General features: G+C 43.3%; 1 protein-coding gene across 3 annotated transcripts in view; it reads left to right on the top strand.

Moving 5' to 3' along the window:
* SKAP2 (src kinase associated phosphoprotein 2) overlaps positions 1-14,002 on the top strand; it is a 1,551,387-nt gene that overhangs the window by 836,247 nt on the left and 701,138 nt on the right. The window lies entirely within an intron of this gene.

The raw sequence follows: 14,002 nt of genomic DNA, 5'->3' as shown, positions 1-14,002 counted from the left end.
AGAATGTTTTAAACAACCTTTTTAACTTTGTGTATGATAGGCAGAAGATTTTTTACATACAATCTTTGAATGGTTCTCAAGGCACACATGAATTTTCCACAAGTTTTTAATGTTGCCTTAAGGTATTACAAGTTGGTTTGTAGTTTTGTATTTTTTTTTAATACAGATTGTACTGTGAACATTTTTTAAATATCTAGTATAACCTTGTTGGTTTGTAGTTCATTGTATGAATTTATTTAAATGAAAGAATCTATGGTTGCTTTAAGATTCAATTTGCATATTTTATTAATTGGTGTTCTAGTCACATGACTTGGACTAGAAGGTATTTAAGCTTTGAATTTTTAGTAATGGTTTATCTTGAAAAAGCCTGATATGATCCCAGGCGAAAGCGCTTGATGTAATTTTTATTTTTTCTTTTCTTTTCATTAAAGTAAGTTTTATTTAAGACATTTTGGACTGTTTCGTTTCTTTCTCCTATTGTATAGCCTATTAGTGGCAGTTGTATCAGGCAGATTTGTTTTTCCTTGAAGATCTTGCTTTGGTTCTATCAGGTACTGCAAAGTTAATACAACTGTACAGGTGCTTGTGTATAACTCAGCATAGGTATCTGTTCCATCATTGGGGGGAAGGGCTATGAAGCTATTTATGCTGTCATGTACGAGGTTGTAATTGGCCTTGGAGAAGTTTTTTAATCTAGTTGTTGCTAAGGGGGGTCTTATGTTATAGTTACTTCTAGTAAGACTGATTTGTGGTTAGATCTCACCAAGGATGGCCCCGCACTCTGGGTGGTGCAGTAGTCCCCCATGTTGGTGAGCACCAGATCCAGGATGTATGAACCCCTTGTGGATGTGTCAACCAGCTGGCTCAGAGCACTGGCATTAATGAAGTCCAGAAACCTTTGGCCAAATAAGATAGAACACGTATAATTTAGCCAATCGATGGTAAGTCATCCCCTTTCCAAGAACATTCATCTGTATCATAGATTCTTGGATGATATTTTTATTTTATGGGATGGAACTATTGAAGCAATTCATTCTTTTGTGGAATATTTGAATACCACCACCACTTTTTCGAAATTCACTTTCACTTATAACAGAGACAATTAGTTTTCTCGATACACTTGTATCTCACTCAACAATCAGATTTAAATCTAATATTTACAGAAAACCCACCTTCTGCAATTCATACTTATACTTAATGCATCAGAGTGGCAATAATGACCTCACAACTTGAAGAGGTAAGGGAAAATTTGAGATATTATAAGACATGTTCTTGGCTAGAGGATACTCTGAGAGTTTTATTATTCCTACAGCTAACAACGTATCTGAAGTAGTTTACTTCATTTGCTCTTCAACCTGTGGGTATTCAGATCTGGATCAGATCCGAAACGGCAGCTTCACATCTGATTTTAGCTCCAAGCTCCTCCCCATACCCATAATACCCCTTCATCTCCTTCCTTCCCTCAGATCTCATTTGCCATGGCTTAGCTAGCATTATGGTCTCGGAGCTCCAGGCGTGGTGATTTTCTATAGTGATTTTTTTGGGTAAGTGTTTTTTCTTGTAGTGTTAGGTCAGGGTTTCCCTTTCCTTTAACTCCCCTACCTTGCTGTTGAGTCATGTTTAAAAAAAAAAAAAAAAAAGCTTAGTTAGTGTGATACTCTCCCCCCATCCTTCCCCATATTCGATAGTTAGTGTGTGTGTGTGTGTGTGTGTGTGTTTGGATTGGTAAAGACGATTTGTACTTCTTCCTTGGCATGGCTGAGCAGACTAAGCCTGTTTTAAGGAAGTGCATAGAGCTGATGGCCACACTCTGTGCATTGTGTGCTTAGGAGTCTCTCACCTTTTTACTGCCTGTTTGATTTGTGTGGGCTTTATCCACGGGCCCTGAAAGACCACAAGGCCAAGCTGGTTATGAAGGGACTGCTTTCTGCTTCGGAGATGGCTGTCCCTGCAACTACTCCAGTCACGGCTGTGACTGCCTCTCTTTCATCCTCCTCCCAGGCTGGGACTCATCCTCCTGAACAGAGGTCTGTGGAAGGGGAACTATCTAAAAAGGACAGGGATAAGGCGAGGAAGTGATCCCCGGATCGATCAGGTCCATCAGGTCCTCCTCAGAAACTGCAGGCTATTTCTAGGCCTAGCACTCCCCGGTTCCGATCGCCAAAGTTCTCGTCGGAGCCGGAGGAGCTTAGACCTTCTTCAAGGGCCTCTGTGCACCGACATTCCGGGTTGGAGTCCGTGGCATCATCGTCGCGCTCAACCAAAGGTTTAAGCGAAGCGGAGATGAACAAAATGATGCGAAGATTCATTAACACACAAATCCAGATGGGAGTCTTGCCAGCTCCCTCTGGATCAGGGAGCTCCCTTCCCTTTTTCACCCTTATAACTCCTTCTCCGATCCAACCCCCAGCATCAGAGATTTTGGATCCGATAGGTCTCGAAGTCGGGGGTTGGCGCCGATGGTACCTTGTATCTCGATGCTGGCCATTACCTTGAGCACATCGGATCTGACTAGTTCGGACCCGAGCAGCTCTCGGACCCATAGTCTGGGAGTTGGATCTGAGGTGGGGTTTCCATCGGCTTCGACTGTGAAAGGTCATGGCCCTCCCCTCAGCATCTCATCCCCTGCGAGTTTGGCCCTGATTCCCCTGTCGGATCCGAGGAGAGCTGCTTCCTTACTGGTATCCCAGGAGGCTCTGTCTCCTTCGGCATTCAATGTGGTGGAAAGGGTTCTCTTGAGTGGGTCAAGCCCCCTGACTATTTCATTGGATTCCTTCATGACTCCCTCGACTCTGGATGCGACTTTGGCCATTTTGTCCACTTAGGGACAGCCTGTGCTTGATGTGCCCCTGACGGTTCCCCTTGTGGAACAACAGGCAGTTTGCGAGTCTGCTCCAGAGAGTCCCACCAAAGAGGCACCTTGCAAATGGACTTGCAAAAGGAGGCACATGGACTCCTCCCCAGAGTCCCTTACCGAGGACACCGACTTGGAGGAAGGGGAAGGCTCCCCCAGATCACCCCCCACCGATGTCTCCTTTGGAGACATCATGGAACTCCTGCGCCAATGAGGGGGTGGTCTGCCCCTAAGCCTACCTCAGACGAATCAGTGTTTTTGGTGGCCTTCGGCACGGGCCCATCTACTTCCTGGTTGTCCCACCCCCGCGGATCCACTGGTGGAACTTATCACCACCTGGGCTTGGAAAGAACCGGACACCGTGGAGCGAATTCCGAAACGCACAGACAGGATCCTAAGTCCCCCTTCGGATAGGCCTAGTTGGATCAAGTGGTCCCCTGTATATGCTATGGTGGTAGCAGCCGCCACCAAGAAAGAACTAGCACAAGAAAGTTCTACAGACCATCCCCCAGACCGAGAGTCCAGGATGATGGATCATCTAGGGAAGCGGGTGTATGCTTCAATCACCTTTTCCATAAGGGCGCTGAATTATTTGGCACACATCATCATGTCATAGAACCCTTTAAGGCGTCATTTGCGAATGCCGTTATGATGGTTCTTCCTTTTTTGGGAAGACCATTCGCAAGACTTTGTTCCAGAGTGAAAAGGACGGGAAGACATTGTCTGCCGTCGGGTTCCGCTTCTCTACTCCTCAAAGATCCTTCTCCAGGAATCAGCGAGGGAAAAAGAAGACATGGTTCTGGAAGTCTCCGTATTCCCGGGACATTCAGGACTCATCTTCCTCCAGAGGCAGAGGGGGTTTTGATAGACGCCGGCCCAGAGGCAGAGAGCGTCCGAGGAACGTGGCGTCGCAGGAACCTTTCTCAGACAGGCCTGCACAGCAGCTCTGAATGGTTTGCCCAACTGCTCTGCTTTGGAGGCAGTCAGGGGTCATCTTTTGTTGCACCTGACGGCATGGGAGTCCATGTCAACAAGACCGTTGGATGATTTAGATCATATCCAGAGAGGTTATTCCATCCCCTTTGTGGTATCTCTTCTTCCTCCAAAACACCTCCCAGACATACCACCTGTGCAACAGGAGATAGCAGCACTCAAAATAAACAAGCTGCTAAAGAAAGGAGTCATCCAACCCTTCCCCCAAGATCAGTCTGGATCGGGCATCTATTCCAGGTTCTTTTTGGTGCCAAAAAAGACGGGGACCTAAGACCTATTCTGGATCTTTCCACCCTCAACCTGTCAGTTGCCAAAGAGAAGTTCCGAATAGCCACGTTGCAGTCCATCCTGCCTTACATGCAGGAGAAAGACTGGATGTGCTCCATAGATCTGCAGAATGTGTACTACCGTATAAAGATTCACAGACACTCCAGCAGTTTCCTCTGATTCCAGATAGGGGCCAATCATTATCAGTTAAGAGCCCTACCTTTCGGTCTCAGCACAGCCCCCAGAGTGTTCACCAAGGTCATGGCAGTTGTAGCAGCTCACCTGAGGCTTCAGGGAATACAGGTCTTTCCATGCCTGAATGATTGGCTCCTTGTTGCCCCCACTAAGTGTTTACTTTGTCAGGCCAGAGACTACTTTCTAAACTATCAGGTCATCTGCAAATCACTATCAGCACAGCCAAGTCTACTTTGAAACCAGTCCATGTTCTAGAGTACATTGGAGCAAGGATAGACACTTTGCAAATGAAGGTTTTTCTAGCACTGGAAAGAATTTGGAGCTTACAACTCCATGTGTCCTTGATCACTCAGTCTCACCTCCCCTCAGCAGAGATGGTGTAACGAGCTCTCGGTTCAATGTCAGGCACCATTGCTCTTCTTCCCTGTGCTCGCCTACATATGCGGGTACTACAGTGAACATTAGCAGTCCAATGGTCGTGGTTAGATCTGCCGTTGATGCATCCAATACATATCAGCAGGGCTGGCAGGGAGTCCCTTCTCTGGTGGATGCAGTCCTCGGAACCGGCCAAGGGATGCCCATTTATTGCAGCCCCTCCCCAAGCCATGGTGACCACAGATGCCTCCCAACTAGTGCGGAGGGAGCATTGCTCGGGAAGGACAGTCCAAGGCACATGGTCCCTGAACGACACCAAGTTACATATCAGTGTTCTAGAGATGAGGGCGGTCCTTTTGGCATTGTAGGCCCTTCATGCCTTTCTCCCTCTGGGAACTATTGCAGTTCAGTCAGACAACATGTCAGTGGTCTCGTACATCAACAAGCAGGGATAGACCAGATCTTATTCCCTTTGTCGTGAGGCCATGAGAGTGTGGGAATGGTGGATTTCCACCAGCCGGTTTTTGGTAGCAATGCATATTCCAGGACGGTCCAACATATTGCCAGACAAGCTAAGCAGGACTATTCTGATACCTTACGAGTGGTCTCTAAATCCTTTGGTAGCGGAGCAGATCTTTCTTGAGTGGGCTTGGCCTTGCTGTGATCTCTTCGCATCTTCTAACACGAAGTGCAGCAAGTTCTTCGCTCTGAAGCCCTCTAAGGTTAAATCCCCCAGGGACACTCTAGTACATGCTTGGCCTCCTGCTCTTCTCTATGCTTACCTCCCGTTACTTCTTATTTCGAAATTCCTCCAGAAGGCTCGCAGGCTAGGGAGCAAAGTGATCCTCATTGCCCCATTTTGGCCTTGCCAGGTATGGTTTCATCTTCTAGCTCCTGCGTGGATCTTAGATCTGATACTGGATCTCATCTCTCACCCCTTGGGGGTTCCTCATCCAAACCTGGACAATTTAAAGCTCACTGCTTGACTGCTCCAGTTCCATTGATAGCTAGAGACTCCTGGTTTATCCTCTCCGATCAAGACTATTCTGGTGGCAGCTCACATATCATCTACCAGGAAGCTTTACCATAGTAAATGGAAGTGTTTCTCCATCTGCGCTTCTCAAAGGGACCTGGACCCTTTCACAGCTCTGGTCCTGGCGGTGTTGGAATTCTTGGTGCATGTATTCCTTCAGGGTGCTAGCTATTCTACTGTAAAAGTTCAATTGGCTGCCTTTTCCATCTTCCATATTGGGGACAACATGGTTTCTTTAGCATCCTCTAGACTTTGTAAAACCTTTATTAAAGGTACCTTTTTTAAGATCCCCCGGTAAGGATCCTACCCCGCCTTGGGACTTGACTTTGGTTTTCCCGACACTGGTTGCTCCACTTTTTGAGCCAGCTGCATCAGTAGACCTAAAATATTTATCTTGAAAAAACGGTGTTGTCTATCAAAGCTCCATATATGATTTTCAATAAGGACAGGGTGTCGCTTTGTACCAATCCATCCTTTCTTTCCAAAGTAGCTTCTGAGACCAATATTAACCAGACGATTAACTTACCTGTGTTCTTCCCAAATTTTCAGAACAGGGGTGAATATAAATTACACTTGTTAGACGTACATAGACAACTGTGGTTTTACTTACACAGAACTAAGGCCTTACGCAAGTCCAACCAGCTGTTTGTGTCTTACTCTAAACCCTTTTTGGGCAAAACAATCTCCAAGGTAACTTTGGCTCGATGGATCCCTCATTGTATCCTTCAGGTATACAAAGACAAAGGTATGTCACCTCCAGGTCAAGTAAAAGCACATTCTACCAGGCCCATGGCTACCTCAACAGCTTTTTGGTCCAGGGTATCTCTGGATGATATTTATTCTGCGGCTAGGTCCTCATCTCATATCTTTATTTCTCACTATAAACTGGACATAATATCTAGAGAGAGAGCATCCTGTGACTCCATGGTGCTCTGGAATATCCTTCCATTAGGGCCACTCAGGTGTTTAGTAGCTGGGGACTCTTTCCCACAGGTTTGAAGAGCAAATGAAGTAAACTACTTCAGATAAAGAAGTTATGTATTCACCATAGCATTCCATCTGAGTAGTTGTACTTCATTTGTCTTCAACCGTCCCTCCCTCCTTCCCCCTGACCTTATCATTGTTCTGTTACACTGGTAGGTAGGAGAGGGCACCTCTGCAACTCTCCTGTTCATGCTTGTTAGGTTTTGTATATAACCTGTTGTGGTAAGGTCTAATTGGGTTGGGCTTAGGTTGATGGTGCAGCAAACTCGATCTGAGGGAAGGAAGGAGATGGAGGGGTGCTTGGATCAGATGCTGGTGAAGCTGCTGTCCTGGACCCGACCCGGATCCGAATACCCAAAGGTTGAAGACACATTAAGTACAACTACTCAGATGGAACGTTATGGTAAGTGCATAACTTCTTTATTTTCCCATTGGAGGATGAAGTATAAACCCCTCTTGGGTTTAATATTAGAAGGGAACGGGGTGATAAAATATAAAAAAGAATTTATAATCCAATATAGCATCCTTTCAAATGAAATTAAGAATTTTCTTAAAAGGAAATGGTGTATTTTTAAAGTTAACCCTGGGCTGTTTGACTTGTTAACAATTTAATGTATATATTTATGCACACACTTATGATACAGAAAACAAAAATATAGGAATGCATTGTATAAACATTCATTAGTAGGTGGTTCCTTCTGTAAATTCTGTTTTGGAATTTTGGAACACGTAAACCAAAATCCACAGAGAGGAGACTGGAAGGTTCAATTGGGAACTGATTTGGCAACTCAGGCTTTGTGCTATGTTTTCATCAGGATTGAATGAATGTACTTTTGTCCTGCCTATTTTGTATATGAAAGCCAAAAACCTGTAAGGGCATAGTAGTTTTTAAGTGTTATTAACAAACATATATTGTATATATAGCAGTTAGCTTCATACACACACATATATATATATATATATATATATATATATATATATTTTTTTTTTTTTTTTTTTCTTGTATACTAAAAGGAATATTTCACCTTGTGATGTACAAAGTGTGCCTTAGGTTTCAATAACAAGATGCTTATTTTTTTTTATAATGGATCTTAATTGCTTTTAATTGCATTATTATGTATTTAACCATGTAATTGGTATACAACTATCCATTACAAACTATTGACTACTAGTATATATTGGCTTTTGTTGAACTTTCTTTTTTTATTCTGATGAAGTCTCCTTAAAGGGATGAAAGCACTCAATAAACTTTTTATTTCTTATCCATTCATGGACATCCTTTAGCATTATTTTTTCATTTTTGCTAATAATCTACCCAATCATTGTCAGTCAAACATTACATAGCTCATTGAAACCCTGCCTTCTTTTAAACCTTATTCCTTCCCTGTATGTATCATTCCCACATTTCCCATTTTTTTCTTCTGTAATTTGCTCCTACAGTTTTTTTAAAGACCCCAACATAGTTGTTTTGTCTCTCTTACTATACTCACTACTTCAAGTACAGTTGGTTTAGACTTTGATTTCCATTTTATGATAATTGCTTTTTGGCAACTGCCATAATTAGACTCAGCATATGTCTAGGCAAAGGCGGCCACGGTGGTGCATTTGTTAGTGTTGCCTCACAGCAAGAGGTTCTCCGGTTCGATTCTTGGCTGGGGTGCCTTCTGTGCGGAGTCTGCATATCCTCCCTGTGGTTGCGTGGGTTTCCTCCCGATGCTCCGGTTTCCTCCCACATCCCAAAGACATACAGTAGGTGGATTGGACAATTTAAATTGGCCCTAGGTGTGAGTGTGTGCATGTGTGTGTGCCTTCTGTGGAAGGTTGGGCGCCGGGCTGGCAACTAGACACTGTAAAACTCCACTGCCAATCATGAGCGGACAGGTGATCCGCTGTGGGACCCCTAACCAGGAAAAGCCGAAAGAAGAAGAAGATATGTCTAGGCAATTCCAGTTTTGTATCATAGCTCAGAAATGTTATCTCCCTAGTTGCATCAATTTGCTCACCCAGAGTAGTCTGCAGGAAATCTTTAAAGTATGCCAACTCATTACACTCCTAAAAAATATGTTCTCAATTACCTCTATCTTCCCCATCACACCTCCAACACTTGCTGTCTACCTGATGAAAAATTCTGTGGCGTCTACTTGGGGTATAAAGATATCTATGTAAACATTTCCAAGCAGAAATCCTAAATCTTCTAGATTTTGTTGCATGTTTGGGAGACATACACATATCCCCCTCATTGTTTATTTGTGAATTGCTTATCCACTCTCTCTTCCCAATCCTTTATGACATCTTCTAATTGATTTTTATAGTTATCATGCAATATTTTATATGCTCTATTAATTATTCCTTATCCTTAATTATGCAGTGACTTCTCATTAGTATTAAACATTTGCACACTGATAGATCAGCCGAACCAGTGTGCCTGTTGTTAATTGAACATATAAAAAACTCCAGCCACTTAGGTAACATTGAGTGGCCAGACTTTTCTATTAATATATACTACGGAAAGCAGACCAGAATACAGGATGTGTGCTGCAAAACTAAAGAAACAGAAATGTATTGATTTTTCTTGTATTTCTTTGCTGTCCCTTTTTAAATCTCAGCAGACCATTGTACCTCAAGTGTCCAGATTTTTGGAGAATGTCCAGATTTGCGCTGCATGCTTTTCTTCTTTTCCTCTTTAACAAAATAATTTCTGGCAAGCCAGAAATTTTAGGAGTCATGTCCTTCAGAAAATACGTCCTAATACAACCCCCCTCTTTCAACCAACTTTTATTTATAAGAGCAATGAAATCTGTCCCTACTTTTGGACTTGTTCCCCAGGCTTCACCCTTGTGATCATACTAGACCAGCTGTGGGTAAATCCAGCATTACCCACACCTAGTGGTGGGTTACTGCTTAAATATTTGAGTCCCTTATTTTCATTGCCAGTGGCTCTAAATATAAGGCAAATAAACTGGAAAGAGGACACCCCTGCCTGGTTCCTCTGTTCACAGAGGAATGCTTCCACCTTAATTCTTCCTAATTAATGTTATTACTGTATCATGAACAGCTTCGCAAGGGACGGCTTGCACCTGTCACCCCTGGGCTTCCGGATATTGGCAAAGGCTCTTGCCACCCCCATAGTGCCTTTTTTAGGCAAGGCTCAAATTCTAAACCTACCACCCTAGAACACCAAAAAGGAAAAAAACTAAGGGTAATGCTGCTCAATGCCAGAAGTCTCAATCTCAAGATGCGAGGCCCTTCTCAATATGGAGAACATCGATGTCTGTGCTGTGACAGAAACCTGGTTCAAGGCTCCTGAGAGCACCCCAGCACTAACAGGTTTCACCTCATATCATGCCCCAAAATCCAGACAACACCAAGAAAGGGGTGTCCATATTCATAAAGGACACCCACACCTCAAGGTTGGTAACGATGCATCGGAGACCATCCAGGTGCAATTAACCATAGGCAAGACTGCTCTGCAATTTGTAGCATGTTACAGGCCACCCTCTCAAACTCAGGAACCTCACATGGCCTTCCTGAAAACATTGGAGGGATAAATGTATCTCCAAACACCATCATACTAGGTGACTTCAACTACCCTAATATAGACTGGGAACACTACTCAAGCCCGAACACTCTAACCCAAAGATTCCTGGAGTTCATAAACTCAAATGCCATGGAACAACTAGTCACCATCCCCACAAGAGGTGAAAACATACTTGATCTCATCATCACGAACATGGGATCAAAATGTTCAACACCGAAGTATACCCCTCACTGGTGAGATCAGATCATAAACTAATCTCGCTGGAGGTCCTCATCCCCCCACCTGAAACAAAAAGACCACAGTGAAAAACTTCTCAAAAGCCGATTACTTCTAAAAACTAGTGTGGTCTCCTTTAAGGCCCCTGAGCCAGTGGTAAACATTACTCAAACCGCTGAATCACTTACAAATGCCTTCTACCAGCACCTACAGGACTGCATGGATCAGGCAATCCCAAACAAAACTAAGACTCTCTGTACCAAAGGCAAGCGTCCAGTCTGGTGGACCCCAGCCATAAACAAGCTCTACAACAAGGAGGAAGCTACTACAAGATAGAGCAAAATCCTTGAAAGGTAAGACACCTTTGATCATTATAAGTAAAAACTAAGAGCTCTCATAAAATCATCCAAGGCAAATTTTGAGAGAAAAATCGCCAAGGACTCTAAAGACAATCATAAGGCCTTCTTTAGCTATGTTTAGAAACCTAGGAGGAAACTCCCAGATATGCTCAGAATTAGTTCAAAATGATGTGAAAATTACTGAACCTACACACATTGCTAACATACTGGCTGACAGGTTCAGTGCAAACTTCTTCCCTCCCCAAAAGGAGAGATATCTATTCCAGAGGATTGTAGCCCCAAACATCTCCAAGGTGAGAACTGCCCTCACTAAGGCAAAAAACACAGCATCCATGGAACCGGATGGTGTCCCCGGCTGTGTGCTTCATGAACTCAACGAGGAATTAAACCCACAGTTAGGACAGCTGTTTAATCTTAGCCTCACCTCAGGATAATACGTACCCAAGGGTGGCGACTGTGGTCCCACTTCATAAGGGCGGTGCCTCCACAGACCCTGGAAATTACCGCCCCATTAGCTTGACAAGCCTTATCTGCAAAGCCATGGAGAGGATCATAATGGAACTCATAAATAAAGACATAGGGAACTTGCAGACTTTGGATCCAACCCAGTTTGGCTTTGTCAAAGGCAGATCCTGCCTCTTAAACTTGGTTGACTTTTTCGAGACAGTCACCAAGGCCACAGCCTACCTCGACCTGGCAAAGGCCTTCGACACAATACCCCACTCAGGTATCATCGAAAAACTCATCAGCTTGAATGTAAACCCATACATCACAAGATGGGTTGCAAACTGGCTAAGCGACAGAACCCACAGGGTCAGAGTTGCTGGAGCCATGTCAGACTCAAAGCCTGTCACAAGTGGTGTCCCACAGGGCTCAGTCCTGGGTCCACTCTTGTTCGGCATCTACTTTTCTGAAGTACAAGCAAACACAGGAGGGTTATGGCTGACAAAGTTTGCAGATGACTGCAAACTGGGCGCCATAGTCGAAAACACATCTGACACAGATATCCTCCAGAAGGGCCTCACAGAAGCGGATAACTGGTGCCAGAGCCATGGCCTGAAGTTAAACGCCAAAATGCATAGTCATACCCTTCGGGAAAAACAAGGTTACCCCTAGCTACCATATAGGTGACAATCCACTGAGCACACAAAAAGTCATCAGGGATCTGGGGACCCAAGTTGACAGTAGTCTTCGTTTGACACTCATGTTGCTAAAGTAGTTAGGAAAACCTTCTATATCGCCCACCTGATCATGAAGGGATTCACATCTAGATCAAGGGAGGTCATCGTCCCCCTGTACTCATCACTCATTAGAGCTATGATTGAGTACAATGCCCCGTTCGGAATGTATCTGACCAGACACCTGATGCAGCTTGAAAGGCCCCAAAAGTTCCTCACCAAAAGGATAAAGGGTCTCAAAAATATGTCTTATGCTGCCCGACTGAAAGAACTCCAGCTTTATTCAGTCTCATACCGCTTGCTCAGAGGTGACCTGTGCCTGACATATAAGGCCATGTCAAACCCAGATTTGATGAATATGCTTCACCTCAAAAATCTAGATCCCTCAGAACCACAAGGGCGGAGACTTAAACCTTGACACGGTTATAAATAGAACGTGCTGGAGGGACAGATTCATCACCCAGAGACTCCCTATGCTGTGGAACAAAATCCCGGTACATGTGAGGCAGAGCACCTCGCTGGCCCTGTTCAAGAGGAATCTTGACCAATGGATGGGAGATCGCAGATATACCCCAGGGATTACTTCAGTGTCACTGCTTGACAGAGGCACAGAAAAATGATAGGCATAGTTTTTATTCAAACTAAAGGGTTTTGCCACATAACTATGGGCTAGGCTTATAAATGCCCTTGGGCAGATAGCCTAGTATGAACCTATGAACCTATGAGCAAATGCTCCCATTGCTTAACTCATAACATCCCAGCTTACTCTGTCGATTGATTTCTCTGCATCAGGGCCCACCAAAAACTTACATTCTGCTTCTCTCTGCATAGGGTTACCACCAGTCCCTCTTTGGGCAGTTGTGTCCTGCTAAAAAACCTAAAAAATTCCAAATTTCTTTAATAGTTGCATAAAACAGTTATTTTGTATCTGGATCAAATAAACATGATATGGCATAGCATAAGCAACATAAGCAACTCAAATGCTATAAAAATAACCTTTTATTATAGCAGAAAAATGAAGTTCTGTCCTTTGCACTGGCCGTGGGTAGGTTTTGTCCTGCAAAATCTCACATTTCTACAAAAACTGTCCCGCTTTGGACAGTTGAAAAGGTGGTAACCCTATCTCTGCATCATCATTATCCTGTCAGTGTTGTCAAATGTTTGCCTTCTCTCCACAAAACCACTATTTTGGCAACACCTTTGCCATTTTTTTGACTGGTATAGACATAAACTCTTTATAATTATGGTTTTAAAATTTAAATGGGTCTATAGGAAATTGAGGATGATGGGTCTTTACCATCTTTGGGTAATACAGTCACCACTGCTTTCTTCTATGATTTTGGTGCTTCCCCTCCTTTTAAAATACTGTTAAACAAAATCTTCCAGATGTTTATCACTTTTTTCCTCTCCTAACTTCCAAAATTCTACAGCAGTACAATCTGTCCCTCAAGACTTCCCAGAAGATTGCTTGTACCTTAACATTTTTATTTCATCTCCTCCTACTTTAATTATTACTTGTTGAGCCTCATCTACCTGTAACCCTGCCATAATTTAGTCTTCTATAAATTTTTTCATTTGTGCTCTTTCTTGATTTCTGCATTTCTCTGCTTTATACAAATTTTCATAACATTTCTGAAATATCTAATACTTATACAGGATCTCTTGGTTATTTTTCTTGTTGTAGTCTCTCTAAGTCTGACAACAGCCCCTTCTACTTTCTGTTCTTAAGTTGTTGTGATAAAAGTTTTTGTACTCTGGAGTTATCAAAAATAATTGCTTAACAGCAATCTTTTTGAACTCATGCATATTATCCAAATTCTCTTTATTTTCTCTTCAACACTCTGCAGGTGCTCCTCTTCTTGAGTGAGATTCCTTTTTTTCTGCAATAGTTTAAATTTTGTCAGCCACCCTAAATAATTCCTATTACTTCTTAACTTTATAGCTTTCTCTTTTATTTCTGTCTTATTTTTAAACTCCATTTCATTTTATCCCACTCACTAGCTATCATTT

This window comes from Protopterus annectens, chromosome 3.part1, assembly GCF_019279795.1.
Source record: "Protopterus annectens isolate FY-2018-M chromosome 3.part1, PAN1.0, whole genome shotgun sequence".
NCBI classification, from domain to species: Eukaryota; Metazoa; Chordata; order Ceratodontiformes; family Protopteridae; genus Protopterus; species Protopterus annectens.
This window is presented reverse-complemented; position numbering and strand designations above follow the sequence as displayed.